At 35.3% G+C, this 19,481-nt stretch overlaps 1 pseudogene; it reads left to right on the forward strand.

Annotated features, from left to right (window-relative positions):
• The first annotated feature begins 11,556 nt into the window (after positions 1-11,556).
• LOC144354688 (uncharacterized) lies at positions 11,557-19,166 on the forward strand (annotated as a pseudogene).
• Positions 19,167-19,481: the final 315 nt, after the last annotated feature.

Raw genomic sequence — 19,481 nt, forward strand, 5'->3', positions numbered from 1 at the left:
GTCACAGCGTGGCCATTTGTTTATGTATGAATTGGGAAACATTCAGTGGTTCAATATTGTGTCATCGCTACTGATGTAACTGCGGTAGACATGACTTACAGTCCTAGAGCAAAACGTTCACGTTCATATATTGATTAAATCTCAAAATGCTACCACAATTGTAAAGTTACACTCTCAAGTTACACAGACACTTTCCTAGATGATTCAGTGACCGGTGTAGATGCAATAATATTCGCCTCTTGCGAACGATCGCTAAGGAAGTTGGACTAGCGAGCGGATCAAAGGATTGTGCGGCATTTCTGTCGCATCGGGTGAAACGTTCTAACAGGAGTGAAGTCTACACTTGTAATGGTTGAGCTTATCGAATTTCGTCTGAAATCTGAGGGATATTTGAAACTGGTATATGGTGACGTTGTAGAGGTGAAACTAAATCGAAGATTCTAAGTAAGATTGGCTGGGGGAGGTTTGTTCTTGCAAACTGGCATCATCTCAACAAACTACCAATCAACGGAATTTACATTTATCAATTCTGGTTAATATTCATTCCCAGTTTTATGTTCGTATTATTTTTCTTCCAAGTGTTACACAACAATGACTTTTGTACCTTCAGTGCAGTCGAATAGTCCAACTGCCCCTCGTTTCTCTTTTGATTAACTGTCACGTATGTATTTATTGCACCTAGGCAACTGGAGTGTATAGGAAGGTATATGTGGATGTTGCAAGGTCCCTGGGTAATTGGCTACCAGGTGCGGGCGTTATGTATATGTAATGTCTTGCGCCCGTTTTAACGTGTTTTTATCATTTGTAATAATATCTATGGATGAATGACCAAATAAATGAATGGTCCATATGAATATCAAGTGGCACGAGTTTGGTGTATTTATGCATTCCGTCAATGAGGTGGTGAGCTGACAGCTCCCAGTGTTTGAAATATTAGCTAGACACTTCATTCAAAGCAAATATTAAATAGATAGGTCGAATTTGATATTTTAAATACTGAAGACAATTTCTACCTTGATTTCTTTTGACATACCCGTTTTACTATTTCTTGATACCCGGGCACACAATAAGTCCGGCACACAATTTCTAATCAAGCCCAACGATACTCAACGATTTCAAATGTTTGGGCAAGATTTTAATCTTATTGGACGAGTTTATTAAGCACAACAGATACAACATATGGAAGGTTTTTTGAACTGTGTATTCTGTAAATTCTGTGTGTGATGTCAATACAAGTACAGTTGATAAGCATACAATATATAGGTAATTGTATAATTATATATTTATTTCATTTCTTCTTGAGTGCCAGAATATGTCATGTATTAGGCCTGCAGTACTTGAGTATATGTGTGTCAGCATCCTTTACTTCATGTTTTGTCATATTACCTCACACCCAGAAAGTAGAAGTGGATGGAATCATGGCAGGAAACATTGTGCATTGTCGTGTGATAAAGGTGATTGACTGATTATACTTATTTTCAACTCTGGAAGGACAGTTGGAATCTACCAGGTGTGCTAGTGATTTACAAAGGGTGTTGAATAGTAATCAACCAAGTGTGTTGTTATTTGAGTAACAAAGAATGTTTATGATTTACTGAGTTGCCTACGTAACGTACATAGCTGCTAGCAAGATCACATTCTGATTGGCTCATGTGGGTACCCAGGTGGTATCTGCTACGATATTGTATGACAAGTGATACAGGCTACAATCATCATTCTGTGAGACTTGTATGAACTGCTCTGCGATCTCCTGCCTCCAGCGATGCCCTCCAGAATACCAGCGTTCCTCTGCAAGCAAGACTACTGTATTTCTTCGTTGTTGTGTTGCAGAAGCCATTGTCTGTCGTCCATTAATACATTCTGGGACTGTGACTTATCACCAATGCACACATCCCTAAGCAATCCCCTGTGTTCGTGACTTTATTCATTGTATTTTTCTGTGCTTTATTTCTTGTAATTTATTTTGAGAGGTATTAAAGCCAGGAGCTTTGACTTAACTCGATATTTTGGTGTGTGTGTAAATCATTTCCAGTACTATTGTCTTGTCTATACCATACTAGCATTGAAATCGATGTGCATTGCCGTGTGATAACGGCCATAAAGGTGATTGATAGGCCATACTTGTTTACCAATCTTGAAGGACAATTTGAATCCACCAAGCGTTGCGATTTACATAACAAAGGATTTTTATAACTTTGGAAGGACAATTGGAATCTACCAAGTGTGCTATTATTTGAATGATAAAAGATGATTATGTTCTTCTGACTTGCCTACGTGGGACAGCTTCTAGCAAAAACACATTCTGATATATGGAAACGCAGGTGGTGTTCCTAAATCTGGGCCATTTATACCTATAAACTGTACAAACTGAGGACAGTTGGGGGTCCATCATTTTCACTATGTACCTTGTGTGTTATTATATTGTGAATCGAGTGATACAGGCTTCAATCATCATTATGTGAGACTTGAGCTGTATGAGGTGCTCTGCGATCTCCTGCTTTCAGTGGTGTCCTCCTCCAGAATAACAGCGTTCCTCTGCAAGTAAGACTCCTATATTTCGTCAGTGTTGTGTTGCAGAAACCATTGACTGTCATCCATTTCTACATCCTGGAACTGTGAGTCATCACCAATGCACACTTCCCAAGGCAATCCCTAATGTTATTGAATTTAGTTATCGTATTTATGATATGAATCAAGACGAATATAGAAAGAGATTTCGAACTAGTAGGACAGAAGGTGGAGAGAGCATTTCACAATTAGCAGCTAAATTACGTAGTTATTTTGACTGATGGGTAGAGCTGTTTTTTAAGTTGTTAGGAGTTTTGATGGAGCTAAGGACTTTGTGATGATAGATCAATTGATGAGTACTTTGGTAAAGAGTTGTCAATTTTCATAGGTGAAGTTCACCCAAGTCAGTTAAAGAAATGGCTGATTTAGCTGATGTTTTAAAACCGACTGGTAGAAGTTTTAAAACCGACTGTTATAGTAACTGTGATGGTCCCATGTAAAATAACAAACGTCCTGTACGAACATTTTTTTTTATTTTGATAGTATCTAAAAATCGTCTTGTTCTACTCGACAAAACTTGTTGCCTTACAATAATAAAAAAAAATGTTTGCAGTAATGGAGCTGTCAGAATTTATTAAAAACCTAATAGTTTAAGGAAAAAGCAGAGTTATATTGCTGGCAGATTTTGGCATCAGATGGAGGTAAGCATTTACACAAACTTGACCACTATAACCAGCGATGAATTGTCAATTATAGTCAAAGGAATACTTTGCAGTTTATATGTCGTTATTAAACATAGTGTGGAACTTCAAAATGACATTCTGATTGAAATATTTCAGTGATTTTATCTGACTGGATTGCATTGCAATGTTCATCGGTAAAGTACCGATTCATAAAGTACTTCGTAATTCAACCGGTTATTTGCCATTGATGACTATATGTAAATATATTTGACATCTTACACGTGTGATCTACTTTACCGTGCCTATACTGAAACGCAGAATGAATGCATGTCGAATTTTGAGATATCAACAAGTATCGCCCGATGACGTACCGTTGGGTTGCAGGATACAATAATTATTGAACAAAATAATTAACAGCACAACTACTCAGCAAACAGTTCACAAGTGTATTATATTAAGGTATTATTCATTTTTTGTGGTACTGTACAGGAGGAAATGCGTGGACCAGGCAGACTTTTGGGAATTAAAGCGATGCACAAGAAAATTAGGCGAAGTACAAGATATTATGAATTTATCATTTTCGGACTGAGTTACACGGGATTAATTGTTTTTGTTCATTTTATCGGATAGATATCTGGAGGACGTTGTTGTGGTATTACAATCACATTTGTGAACTTGCAGAAGGGCGTCTGGTCATATATGTTGGACAAAAACGTAAATACTACATCAAGGTATTAATTGATTTAATTTCATTTTGCTATTATGAATTTATTATTTTCGGACTGAGTTGCACGGGATTAATTGTTTTTGTTCATTTTATCTGATAGAGATCAGGAGGACGTTGTTGTGGTATTATAATCACATTTGTGAACGTGCAGAAGGGTGTCTGGTCATATATGTTGGACAAAAACGTAAATACTACATCAAGGTATTAATTGATTTAATTTCATTTTGCTACTCTGACTGTGTACTATGTTGCGGTAGTAGCTATATTTTTTGTGCCTGCGGAATATTTGTCAACCATTATACTATGTGCTGTTTTATTACAATTATACTACCGTTTACACTGTTTTAGGTCGTGGCCTTAGTACACATTTGAAGCCCGTTTTCACGCAGTTGAAATGCTGGCATAATACAACTGTCAAATAAATCTAAAAATGATATATGCAATTTGTGGATGTGCTAACTTCTTCCGACACTTGACACAACTTCATCCATGTCTTTCTCTTACTTGTTGTCGATCGTTTCATTGTGTTTATTGGGTTGTGAAGTAATTGTAATGATTATCAATTTAGATATCGTTTGCGTAAGTTATTACTACTATATGCACAAATGGCATCATTTATCATTAACTATAGTCTAATTAGTGTAAAAGATATATAATGCGAAACAAAGGGACCCAACTGGTACTTGTATATAGATGGGTTTCAAGAAAAAGGAGTTCCCATTCGGTGCACACGCTTGTATTGATGGATATTGAAGAACAATTATATGGTTAAGGGTATATCAAATCAATAACGACCCACTAGTTGTCTGCAAATATTATTATGACGCTGAACACAAAGATGAAGATTATTTCTTAAATATTATATACTCTAAAATATATTGAAAGTCGAGCCACGAATGAAACAAATCTATTAGGTTTGCATCAACCAGATTAAAATAAGATTTGGAATTTTGTCTGTCATGCGCTATGTTGAGCCACTATTTTGGTAATAGCTACTATTTTGGTACCCGCGAAAATTAAAACCAATGTTCTCTTGCTTTTTGGTATTATTTGTTCTGCACAAATTAATAAATCTCATAATTCTGTATAATTATTGACAATTTGCATATAATTTGGAGTAATTTGTTTTGTTTAATTTAACTTGTCTTTGCTTGCGCAAAATTCCGACCGAATTGTCATCTTTTTGACGCAGTCACAGTGACGCTAACTTAGGGGGTATTAAAATCAGCTGTCCTTTCAGCCATAGTTAATCACGGGGCTCAATTCATTTGCCGTACTTTTATATATCAATTGCATAGCATATCCGTCGCCGATTGAAATGGTATTAGTGCATCGAAACTGTTCGGCGAAGTTGCTAGGTAAGTATATGACTATTTAATACTGATATTATATTGATATTGTGTATTTACTAGCTAGCTATAGCACTGTGTCTTGTTGAGAGTGTCTGTTCAGGCTGCTGCTGCGTCCCGAGTCGTTCAATTTATCGTATCATCATGTTGTGTTCATCAATTGCAATTTTGAATGTGTTAGTGCATCGATGTTGTTGTAGAAAAGAATTTTGTTATTATAGATGTATTATTTCCTATTCTTATTTGGATAACTCGCAATGTTGCAACAAAAAATGTTTTCCCCAACGTCATGTGAAGTGACAGTGGCATGGTCACTAAAACTGTACTTATTGTACACAAAATAATGATGAACCAGTTACCCGCATAGATAATAATATATTTCCTGACTGGCTATAACATACGGAATCCCATGACAACAAATATTAAATCTCGAAATTTCGGCAGCATTTAACATCAATCGAATTAGTATGTTAACAAAATGTTTGGTGGTTAGCGAGGCATTGTTACTGTAACATACATACCCATCGCAAATTGCTAACTATATCAATGTCATGTTTTCATGATGTATTGTTGCTTCGCAAAAAATAAACTTAATGACCAGAACATCGATGAATAATTATAATAAGTAACACTTATTAAGTGCCGTGAGCAGAGTTTAACGAGGTAGTTTTCGTATTTTTTCACGGATCGACTGTTTAAATTGTACTAATGACGTCATTGTGAACTTAGGTTGATTACAAAATAACCTTGCGTTAAGTGTTGTTCAAACAACATTTCGGCGTGCATTGAATTAAGTGTTGTATCACTGCCAATCACGTGATACTGTTCTTGTTATTTTTTATCACAACCAATTTGCGTAATATATATATAGTATATATGCGCGAATTTAATCATTTTTGGTTTGAACATGGGATGGCGCTACAGCCAACTATTTCTGATGTGAGATAAGATAAGTCCGGGATTTACTGCAAATCAATGATTTTCTTTCCACGTCTGTGCTGCGAGCGCGTAAAGCAAGGTTTTGTGTAACCTGCCAAAGCCCACAAAGACGTAATTAGTACACTATTAATTAACAACCGAACCAAAATAAAAATGCGAAAAATAGCTCGTCAAACTCCGCTTTTAAGATTTATAATTCTGATGGGTTCATTATCCCTAGAAATTAATTATTGTTCAATTAAATAATAAATTATGAGAACACCTACTTTTACTTGTTCAGATGGTAGTAATTGACGACAAATCGTATTTAATCATACTAGATTTACTATAGAGACCATGGCTACTTTTCTTTTCATTCGGGTACAATTCCGCATCAAAATTTACGTATGGACTAAAAGATCAAAATTGTCATAGTTTCCGATTTCGTCTGCATTGAAGTCTGTCGCTGTCGCAGTGTTTACGTATGCATATGTTGCGCGTGAAATCTTCTCGTGGAATATCTCCTCGAAATCGCTGTGTTCTCAGGGGCATAACTACCTCACATAACGTTTTACTTTGCTTGGATGCGTACCACTGCCAACCATGTGTTTGGAAGAGTGCGATTCTGCTCTGGAACGCCTGTCGAAGAGACGTGATAACTGATATCGACCAAACACAAATTTTATGCAAACATGAACAACCAAATTTATATTGCACATATTGGGGCAGTCTTGGTACAATGAACAAAGGAGTTGGGTCTCAAGAAATAGCGCAAAGTACAGTTTTCTTAGAGATTTCGATGATTGTTTTCAGGTGTTGTCAGACGGATGAAATTCCCCGATGTCCACCCGAGATCGCCTTTAGCCCAATCGACGTTGCGTACGGAGAAATTAGGATTAACTATAAAAAATAATTATTAATTAACTGCAACTGAGGTGTCTATCAATATTCGTCAATTCGGCGCAATGCAAGCGAGTTGAATCATTCTTACATCCAGGAACATATCTCATATACCCTGAATCTTACAAATAATATTTTTTGTCATCTCGAATTTGGAGTTCACTTGTCAAAATTCTCAGTGGCAATAACTGCAGCAGTACGGGGTAAAACAACCTTGCACAACAGTCCCGGAACAGCATTACTATAAAAGGAGAGATATTCTCTGTTATCATATAGTCATCTGCCTGTTTACGTATTCATATCGTAATGATACGATCTTGTCAACTGCTCGCGCCGCGAGTTACATATCATTGTGGTTTTCCGTACATGGACTTCCAACATTTTGCATTTCGATTTTTTCGATCGGTGAGTTTGTGTGGTTCGATGTACGGACGCCAATAGAGTCGAGCGATTTGCATAAACTGGTTGGTATTTCGAACCAGTGTGACGTCATCGCGAACGAGCGACTCTTTGTATAGAGGCCGTATCCCTCCGAATCATAGGCGAGTCATACGGGGATTCACAAGAAAGTTAATGTGTAATAATATTGATTAACGGAATATTTTCAAGGGACCAAGGGACCTCTATTATTCATGGTAAACTTTGGAAAATATCATTAAGAAATGAATATTGGAACCACCAAATCAACAACAATTCGAAATGAAAATATTCATAAAATTCCGATTTATTCCATTCTGGTAATATAATGTTCTGATCTGCCACTGCCCAGTATATGTTGCCTGCTTTATGACATGTTGTCATTGTTTTCTATGGCAAGGGTATACATCTAAAAATATACTTGACGACATGCGAGGAAATATATATATATATATATATATATATAGATATAATGATTACTAGGTATTTTTTGGTGTCTAGAAGTATTTAAATATTAACATATTTTTGTTTGTTTTTTTGAGAAGATGTGTTTTTATTGTGATCTATGGAAACCACTACTAAAATGGCATTTATGCATATGATTTCTCCGTTCCTTTCTCAAAAGACAGATTGATTGTGAGCCGAAAAGGTCCACATACTATCGATTAAACGATCGTGAAAAACTTCTGTTATTAAGACTGCAAACAATAAATCACTCGAAGTGCAAGGCTAATTTACCAACGTGTCTCACGTGTCCCTTCTCTTGCTTGAGTGTGAAAGTACATGGTTTAGTTGATAACACTTATTTTTTCAAATATAAGATTTTGGGAAGGTTCTTCTATAAAAATAGAACAATAAGATTAAGATTATGTTATATGTTATATATTTATATTGAGATTTTGGAATATATTTTGTGTACTATTTTCAATTTACCACATGTTAATTATTTGATTGTTTACTAATATCACAAATACATATTTAATGGTATAAAACCAATCATTTTTGATTAATTGAATATAACTTTTCTAAAATCCATTTCCTACTGGTTTAACTGTATATACCGGTAATCGCGCAGTACTAAGACGAAACTATCAATGTAAACTAAATCTGCGCACATAGGGTTAACATGAATGTATGGTGATAGTATACTGCCAGTTCATTGGATAGCAATAACAAAATAATCAACAAGTTCAAGTGACGGGTAGAAATTACATACAAGCGGCAAGAAATTTCAAAATTATTGAGGAGCCCGGGAACCAGTGGAATGTCTCAACGACCGAAGCGACTAAAAAGCTAGTGAAGACCAATCTGATAGAAATCCTTGTTTGAACTTTTCTTATTCTTCTCGTAATTTTCTGATATTACGATCCATTACCCCAACTTGACTTCGCGAGTACTGACTTTAACATATATTCTATATGAACATAGTACAGCGCTGATATATCCCTCTGCCCAGCCTCCCTCCTTGTGAGGATAATTATCATATTTTTTTAAAACTAGAAACGGATAGTCTTTTACTTGGGCGCACATGATTTTCTATCGTCTACAAAAGTAGTTGTTGAATGAAGTTGAAACTTTATTTTTACTGCATGGAGTGCTTGGTGCTATAAATTCAATGACATTTCATTATAGTAGGAAACCTACTTTATTATATTCCCCAATAATCCTAGATCACGATCATTGTTTGCGGCAGGGAATTGGAATGATGAAAAAGCTGCAAAGGATTCTAGGCAGTAACGAATTACATCACAAACACTGTTATTTAGAAAATGGTTGTATTCGTTACTTTTAAAATTGAACTTTAATCTGGTTGAAAGTTTAGAAAATGGTAGCATACATACATGTGAATATAACATGGTTGTCATGGCAACAGAGTTGAAAATAGGGGCTGTGATGTTTACACATAATCCTTGAAGAATCAAGATGGCGTACTACATATACTGATAAAAAGACGAATACCTAGAGAATGAAAAGTAATATAAAAATATAAAAAGCATTTTTCTTTATTTGGAGAGCTCTTTCATCTGGGAGTATGATGCTGTTAGTCAAGAGTAATTTAACGTTGTCGGTGCATAATTTTTCTCTCTGATAATGACGATGTATGTCACTATAGTACATTACCAATGAGATAAAATAACGTGTACAGCGCACCTGTTTTGTTCATTATAATGGTTGATGTTTTCGATAAATCATACAATATTATTTCTGTTAAACTAGTAAAAGCAATATATGTAAATTGTGTATAGAGACCATCAGCTAATGTAATTGAACCGATGAAAGAAATATGTCAGGTGTCTGTTTGTTATAAAGAAATTAAACCACATACATTACCCATGACTCTCACAAAGTCTGGGGGCATTTCCAAGTGAGTCACACTGGTGAGTGTGTAGCACATCAGCGGACCAACAATTCACGCGTAGGTGGGGGTTTTTGACTTCCGTTCAGCGGGCACCGCGTAGGCCCAATAAGCCCCCTTGACAAGAAATCCAACAGAAAGCCTCCGGGATTCAATAAAAAATAAACTCGCACCTCGCTTTAAGACATTCGTCGTAAAATGTGGCCCAAAAAACCCGCAGAAATCGCAAGACTGTTAATATCGAAGTACTAACTGAGAAAGATGGAAGCATTTTATAGTACAGTGAAGGGTTAATTTGCTGAATTAGCAATTTCCTACGTTGGTACAATGTACTTCGATAGCGTCCCCAGATGTGTTGGTTATTAACACGAAACGCGGCATTGCTATGTATACGAATTCGCAGCAGACAGCGGTGCTGATCACAGTTACTAAACTGTGTTGACATTGACCAGTCTTGTATTTGATCTCAGACAACTAATAAATGTATTATTTGTTTGAGGTTTGATTGAAAAATGGCTTCAAAAAGTAGGAATTTGCCGTTACAAGTGATAGTGTTTTGTTGCGAAGTATTAGTGCTTTGCCGCAACTAATTAAGGTTTTATCGTCAAATTGTGGAGTTTTGCCGTCAAATAATAGAGTTTTACCATGAAATAATAGAGATTTGCCGTGAAGTAATAATGTTTTGCTTTGAAGTAATATTTTTTTCCGTCAAATAATGAAGTTCTGCCGCGAAATAATAGAGTTTTGCCGCGATGAATTAAATGTATGTTGTCACTTGTGGACCACTTAGGCTTATAGAAAAAGTGGAGTACGCTGATGTAGAACAGACTTAATTGGAAGTGTTCAATATTCAATAAAATAAACAACAAATCTAACCTTTATTGTCTATTTGATCGCAGTTATCTCTGGATGATGCAATTCGCCACGTTCAGTCGTTAAAAGAAATTTGAGCATTATGAAAGTCAAGATTAAAAAGTCAAAATTTTGTGATTGGAACTCGAAATTTCGATATTGAAAATCAAAATTTCGAGATTGAAAGTCAAAATTTCGAGATTTAATGTTCTTTGTCATGGCCTTAATGGGCTTCCGTAATAACACAAGTATTTCCATTGCTTTTTTTGCTTTTCTTTTTTAAACGTTATTTCACATAAAATTTAATCGTGTGTAGATTGTTGACTATTTTTTATACTAATACAGTTATTGTCTTACAATGTTCATTAGGAAACTAACTATCATGCAAACAAAATTATGCAAATTAGTCACAATTCTCTGGGGTCTGGGGAGAACACTGAACGTGGACTGGATTTTATTAATCCTTACATGAATCACTGCATTAGCAACCAATAAGACATTTGTTACCAATAACTAGAACTGGTTTTACATGTATTAATCCCAAGGCCCTGGCCAGAATCATTGCACTCATGTCCAATGGGACACAAGTTACCAATAACTAGGACTGGGTAATATTAGTTCCAGAGAACCTGACCTGACTACTCATGGGTCTTTTATTACCTAGGATTAGGACTGGGTATTGTTATACCCAGGAAACCTGAGCTGACTCACTGCACTAACTACATGTACTGTAAAATCTGTATTAAAAACTACGGCTATTAAAATAGTAAAATGCAACACAGGGGATGCAATGCATCAACAGATATGAAAAATAGTGAAATTTTGTTTTCCAATTATTCAAAAAGAATGGGTACGGCTCCTATTAAGAATGCGGCTTCTAATATAGATTTTACTGTACTGGGTATTATTAATTCCTGAGGCTCTGACCTGACATTTGTTAATAATGACTGGGTATTATTAATCCCTTAGGACCTGACCAGACTCGCTGCACTAATGACCAATGAGTCATTTGTTACCTATATTAGGACTGGGTATCATTAATAATAATTCTCTGACCTGATTCGTTACATTAATTACTAATGGGAGACTTGTTACCGATAACTACTAGTATATTTATTCATATTTGTTATCATTAATCCCTCAGCTCTGTATAAATTATTAGAACAGAAAGCTTTGTTTTTTATAGATATTTTAACAATTATTTGTTCTTATTATTGTAGGAAACTTTGAAATACTTTACAGAGAAATGGAAGTACATGGTATCAATGGCTTCAGTACCCGTAATCATGATTTATAATTTTTTTAAGTTATTGTATTAACACTTTTTAAATGTTCTCACTATTTCGTGACTCTATGGTTTATTTTGTCATGATAGTAATACAAATATTACATAACTGCATTAGAAAGGTACCATATGGTATGACAACATGAATTATAGTTTGATTATAAATATAATATTAAAATGTTTTATACTTAATGATGACCAATGGATTTCAGCTTTTCAGACAAGTTTGCAAATAGAGTTTAAATATGAAACTCCAAACCAGGAAATAACGTTTCTCTCCTGTAACCTTGCCAGTGTTGGTCACTTTGTAGTAAAGCATGTGATCATTATGGATATTATCAATAATTATAATATTTAAGCTCTCACTATTTCCCAAATGAGTAAAATTCTATATTGTCTATTTTCAAGCATTCTATATTCTAATTTGCTCAGTACTTTCGAAAATGTTACAATATTTGAAATTGCAGTAAAAAATCATATTTAGATTCTGTAATTGTATAAATAAATTAATATGTTGTTTGACAGTAGTGTCCTAGTCAAATAAACAATAACAAGGTTCACTTGTACACATTTGTAGACAAACATATTATTATAGCTTCTTGCAATATCACAGTGTGTTGTGTTTATATCCTACAACAAGTCTTAAAACAATTATAACATTTGTTAAAATGACTAAAATTTCGGTGAGAACAATTCTAGTCAGGAAAGAATAAGATCAATAATTGTCAATGAGAATGATATTACATTTACTGTATTAATCTCATCATGTTTTTATATATATAAGCATATTTTACAAGAATACTAGCCGACATTTTGGAGAGAACAATACATACTGTACTCGACCGACTTGGCACCCATGCTCAACCCCCCCCCCCCCACCACCACCACCACTTTTGGGACATTTCTATTTTCAGGGTCACGTTTGACTAAGCACTCATCCCCTTCAAAATTCCCCCTAAATTAACTGACTAATCATAAAATGCACCAAACACTACACTGATTTACAGATTTTATTACTAAGATTACATCACATTGACACATTGCATTAAACTACTTTTTCATTTATTTACATGCTGTCACACAATGAAAATGGAGTTCCATCACTGAATGCAAACATTCTTCATAAGGTGATCACAAGAATACCACAAAGTATGCACTCAGGCAGTACAAGGTTGCATCAATCTCATCTATGTGTCAGGCTGTATGATTGCTTTACTGCCTTTGGTATACTTTGCTGTATTCTTGTGATAATTTTATAATAAACTGTTGAAATATAAACTGCATGGGGAAATAACGTTTACACATTTATTATTTTTAGGTATCATAGGTGCTACAACAAAAAGACACTTAGATACTCTGTAAAACCAATCAGGGTACAAAAGACATATCCCCACATCGCACAGTTGATAAAGTCAGTTGCGGTGAAGATGTTGGCAGATAGACATGGGATGCAATGAAGGAAAGAGTTGGAACCCCGAGATTAAAGAGAACAAATTCAGGATAATTATGCCTGTCTACCAGCTTGACCAGGCAAAAAAACTGTGTATTGCATGTTAGCATCCAGGTATTTATCCGTGATGCTCCAAACGCAACAGCTATTTATTACCCGTCTGTCACCAAAAACCAAGTCTACCATGTGTTCATAATGTGTACTGCCTATATGCTGCATGACGATTTGTCTTGTTTTTACCATCATAGTCATTTAGTACTAGAATATATCTGCGATAGTTCATCGACAAACCAAGTACAGTTTTATCCAGGACAAGTAGCTGAAAATCCTGCAAGAATAAGTGTATTTTAGCTTTAATTTAGTTTACAATATGCGCTTGTTTGGAGTGGCCGAAGTTTTTGCTGTGTTTTACCTTCAAGAACCACTTGCAGGAAAATTCCATGCAAAAGTATTTCTGGTAAACCCCTTCGACAGGAACCCTGTACATTTTTTATTGGTTGTAAGCACTTGCTAAATTTATTAAAATTATTCTCACGGCAGTAGGGTCTACATTAAGTAACACCATTATTAACTATTTACTTTGTAGCAGTTATGTAACACATTTTATGTACAATATATGTTTATAAAAAATGATAAAACATGACTCATTGTGACTCATTCAATAGTTGTGATACTCACTGTTCAGGTAATGGTGCACTGGGGATGCTGCAGCATACATTTGCTCTTTATGTAGGCATATCCGGCAGTTGCTACAGACACACCAGCTGGGTTGTTGATAGTCTGGGGATGGATGATATCCACCTAGATGTGGCAAAACTGGTAACAAAAGATTAAACATCAAGCCTGGTTTACCTCCACACTTGAAATAGTATATCTTTAATTTTTGTCCATGTCATTCCATCAATTATTGTCTGAAACACAAGTGAAGAAAACACTTTTTAATTATATGTAACACTTGCAAAACTGTGAGCAAAACCATTATTTACATTTTTAGCCACTGTTCTCATTGCCAACAGCCACTGTTGGAATGGAATGATCTGCTTATCAATAAACTGTCAATATAATTTTCCTTCTCATTGTGAGTTAAAATTTAAGCTTATCTTCTATTTTCATATTCGCTGTACTTCAATGCTTTCATGCCTGGGAAGGAACAACACCAGCTAAGTAACACTCAAACTCTAGGAACACGTATCAAGAATGCTTAGAAAGAACTCCCATGTGCTGAGGGAATTTTAGACACATTGAAAATTAATTCTAAACTACTTGTACTTGAGATATTGATGGAAAAGCTGAAAACGAATTATGCAAATTAATATGAACAGATTTGAGTGTAAAACTAATGAGGTCTGCGCCGTCTATGTACCAAGTTTTATTGAAATGTGATTCGAACCAAAAGATTATGAATTATTATGCTAATTAGGGAATTACTATGAACAGATTTTAACTCAAGACTAATCCGGTTTGTACATTGCCCTAAAGCATATTTGTACCAAGTGTCATTGGAATGGAATAATTAGTACTTTAGATATCAGTGTGGAAGCTTAAAGATGGTTTTAATTATGCAAATTAGATAATTAATATGTACAGATTTTAACCCAAAACTACTCAGGTCTGTTTATTGTCCTACAGCATCCATGTACACAGTTTCATTGAAATGTGAAGATTAGTACGTGAGATATCAATCTGAAAATTGAAAATTGGTTAATTATGCAAATTAGGTGATTAATATGCATAAATATTTACCGAAAAATAATTGGGTCTCTGCATAATGCTCGATTCATTGAAATGTGATGATTAGTAGTCAAGATACCAGTGGAAAAGCTGATAATTAATAATGCAAATTAGGTAATTAATATGCACAATTATTTATCCTAAAACTAATCAAGTCTATGCTTAATTTTAGAGGATTTATGTGCCAAGTTTCATTGAAATGTAATGATTACTACTAGAAATATCGAAAGCTGAAAATTAATTAATTATGCAAATTAGGTAATCAATATGTACTGATATTACCTAAAAAACTATCAGGTCTGTGCAGTGTCATGACATCTATGTACCAAGTTTCATTGAAATGTGGTGATTAGTACTTGCGATATCAGTGCAAAAACCGAAAATAGACCAATCATTATGCAAATTAGGTAATTAATATGCATGGCTTTTTACCCAAAACTTATTAAAACCTAGCATTAGCTCAGAGCATCTATGTACCAAGTGCCATCAAAATCCAATGAGTGGTTCTTTAGATATCAGTGGAACAGTCATGGAACAGTTAAATATTAACTAATTATTATGCAAATTTGGTAATTAAGTATGCAAGGATTTTCACCCAAAATTAATCAAATTTGTCCAGAAGTTCAGAGCATCTATGTACCAAGTTTCATCAAAATCGAATTAGTGGTTCTTTAGATATCAGTAGTACAGTCATGTAACAGCAAAAAAATAGCTAATTATCATGCAAATTAGGTAATTAATATTCATGGATTTTTACCAAAACTTAACCAAATCTGCGCATTGGGCCAGAGCATATATGCACCAAGTTTCATCAAAAACCAATGTATGGTTCTTGACATATCAGTGGAACAGACGAACACACATACACAGACACACACACATACATACATACATACACACACACCCAGACACACCAACTGCAAAGACTCCCATTGTGTGCTTCGAACATTGGAATAAAAAATGAAACATTCAGTCATTTTTATTTACTGAATGTATATATGATTAAAAAACGATGCAGATGGCAGAGTGAACAAAAGTTAGCCTGCTCAACTAATGTTGTACACAAGTTAGGTAATTGAAATGCCAATATTTTCATAAATGTATAATCTTTAATTGTAGTCAAGTTACGTTTATGACTTTCTCTGATTGCTTGTTCACTCCTAAACGTTTACAGTTTTATGTATTACTACGCCGGGTTTTAAGAAGGCGGACATTTATAAAACATTTATCTTGAAAGATCATTGTACTTCATTCCAATTCAAAAAAGATGATTTGATTGGCTGTACAAACCATATGATAAACTAATAGCCATACTGGGGTTCGCAATTTGACAATAAATCAAATTGTTCAATTAATCTTGAGCCAAGTACACAATACAGTAATGTTGAAATTGTTGCCAAACCCGTCTGACCATGTCATTTTTAAAGTATTCATAATAAAATGTCTAGTTTTCTTTGAATACTTTATTACTGTAAACTTTCACTTATATTTGTGAAAATTGCTAATATTATGAACGGTTTCTATTTCGATGATTCACATTCTAAAGATTGTTGTTTGAAAATAAAATGAAATTCAAATAGATAGCACTCGCACATCAGAGCACTCAGAGCAATACTATAGGCTTTATATACATATAGACGTTGAAGTTCTAAGCAATTCCCCTTGTAGCCCAAGACGTTGAAATAGAAAGGTTTAGTGGTTTCTTTTATAATTAGTGTATACAATTTGATGATACTAAATGTTATATTTAACCTAAACATAACTGAATGGTATGTTTTCCTAAATTGCTCAGTACAATGTTGAATGCCAGTCACTAAAATAAACAAATATATGGGTGTATATATAACATTGCAAGAACGTGACTTCTGCAACACTGTATACATGGTATCATAGTGCGAGATATATTCTGTTATGCAAAACCAAATAGATTTACCTCAAATTGCAGGGCCTATTTTCCGTGAACCACAAAATACACGTCTGTGAACTGTGTTAGACCATGAATCACACGGCGCGTGGCATGTTCCCTTACATTTATTTTCTACAACAAATGACAGATAATTACTGATAGTTATACTACCCCTACGAGGAGGGGTAGTATAACGAAGTTATACTGCGAATTTGCGAGTTTTGCACGGCTTATTTGAAATCATGTGGTTATGGCGGATGTTTACAGCGCTATTGTGTAAATCGCAATTCTAAACCAGGTGTAGTAAACCGCAATCATCAGCCGTGCTCATTGGCTATAACAGATGTGCTGAAAAGCTCTAGCCAATCGGCATTTACTCAGCAGAGTTTGTTTTGTTTAACAATATAATCCACTAACAGTGGACTTTATTGTATTACCATAACCAACACTGATTGGACCACGTAGAATTGCATAAAAAACATTCGATCACGTGAATATGGTGTTCATTTGTGAAAACAGTGTAGCACGTTGTAGGGTGAACTCCGGAGATCCGCCAGAATTACGTCCGCTCAAGAATTTGCTTCTCCGGTAATTGACTGGGATTGGGAAAACTGGTTTTCCCAAATTGATGTGGGCGACGCCGAGGACTTTAAACTTAGCGATATTTAGAAAGAATTCTGTTTTTTGCCTCCAGTTGACAGCAAACAAGTCACCGAATACCAGCAGTCACGCATACCCAAGACAACTCGCAGCGCTACAAAATGGGGCGTCAAAACATGGAATGAGTGGAAAGAGCAACGTAATGTTAAAGTTTAGTATGATAAATCTGATGAAGAAGTGTATCATTTGGTTCCGTCTCTGGATGAACATTTAGTCCCGAAGGAATTTGATTTCTGGCTATGTATTGCCATTGGAAGTCTGAGACAAGATGGCCAACAGTATCCGCCAGACTCATTAAGACAAATGATCTGTGCCATTTACCGCTATCTTCGCGATGATTGTAACCGCCCTGACCTAAATTTTATGGACAAGGCCAACCACGACTTCTTAGGTTTCAGAAATACGCTGGATGGTGTCATGAAGACACTCTCTCACTCTGGTATAGGTATCCGAAAAAAACAAGCCGAGCCATTTTCGCTAAATGATGAAGAAAAGCTATGGGCACACGTATTTGGTACAAATACCGCATTAGGCACGAGTTATGCAACTACTTTTACATGTGTAAAATATTTGGACTGCGTGCTGCTGAAGAACATTCAACACTAACGAGAGAACAACTCACCATGCACAGCGACGATATAGGAGGACCAGGGAAGATTCTACGAACACTACGCGCAACTAGAAAACTGTGTTGCTGTGTTGTAAACTTGTTTCGGACATATCTGTCATACATCCCAAACAGCGGGCCATTCTATAGAAGACCACTGAAGTCAAAGAATGGCGCAATAAAGTTCTCTGCACAAAAGCTTGGTGTTCATATATTGCAGGGATACAGTAAGCAGATAACTGATCTCGCTGGGATAAAAGGTCATCATACTGGGCATTCGGGAAAGGTACGTATCAGAATTTGCATTTTAGTAATGCAATGTTCGATTTCCCCGCTGACGAGAAATAGTCATAACTATATGTCGAAAATAATCACTACTCGTTTAACTCCTTTTTTCATGCAAACTGTTTGGTGGAATACCATATTAAATATTATTTCCACTGGCACGATATGTCGGATTCATTTCACGCGATAAAGATTTAATTCAAACGGCTCTGGCGTGTTTTAAAAAAGCTGAACGATTGAACGTACTATACCAATATATTGATATTTTAAATTGCTATGAGATGGACTGTTACAAGCTATTGTACTTTCATATTAATTCATTGTATTTTATTTTATTTTAATTAAACAGGTTACACAGGCAACCACGCTGTTCCGGCAAAATTTCGACGAGCAGCTAATAGCAGAAAGAACGGATCACTCCAGTCAAGCAATTAGAAGCTATAAGCGGACGAGCGACGAGCAGATGAAAGCCGGTGTCAGACGCATTGCAGCCACCCAAACCGAAAAATGCGAAAGAAGGGAAAACGCATGACATATCCCCCACCCCAACGGACGAGAACAAATCTAATACCACTGTCATAACCGATTCTTCCCAAGTGTCCGTGAATTTTGTAAAAAGAAATATGAAACTCATATCAGGTAATGTGTTCGTTAAAGAATGTCATAGCATTAAAAGCTATGTCAGTTAATACGAAAAAAAACAAGTCTAAATAGATATAATAAATCACGATCCTAAACAACTAATTGAATATAAATTAATGTATTTGAAATATACGTCTACCCGTATGATGCTAAGGACGCCTAGTGGCAGGCATGCCAGACAACGCGTATTATGTTGCATTACTTA

This window comes from Saccoglossus kowalevskii, chromosome 5 (assembly GCF_978046115.1).
Source record: "Saccoglossus kowalevskii chromosome 5, keSacKowa6.1, whole genome shotgun sequence".
In the NCBI taxonomy this organism is placed as follows: domain Eukaryota; kingdom Metazoa; phylum Hemichordata; class Enteropneusta; family Harrimaniidae; genus Saccoglossus; species Saccoglossus kowalevskii.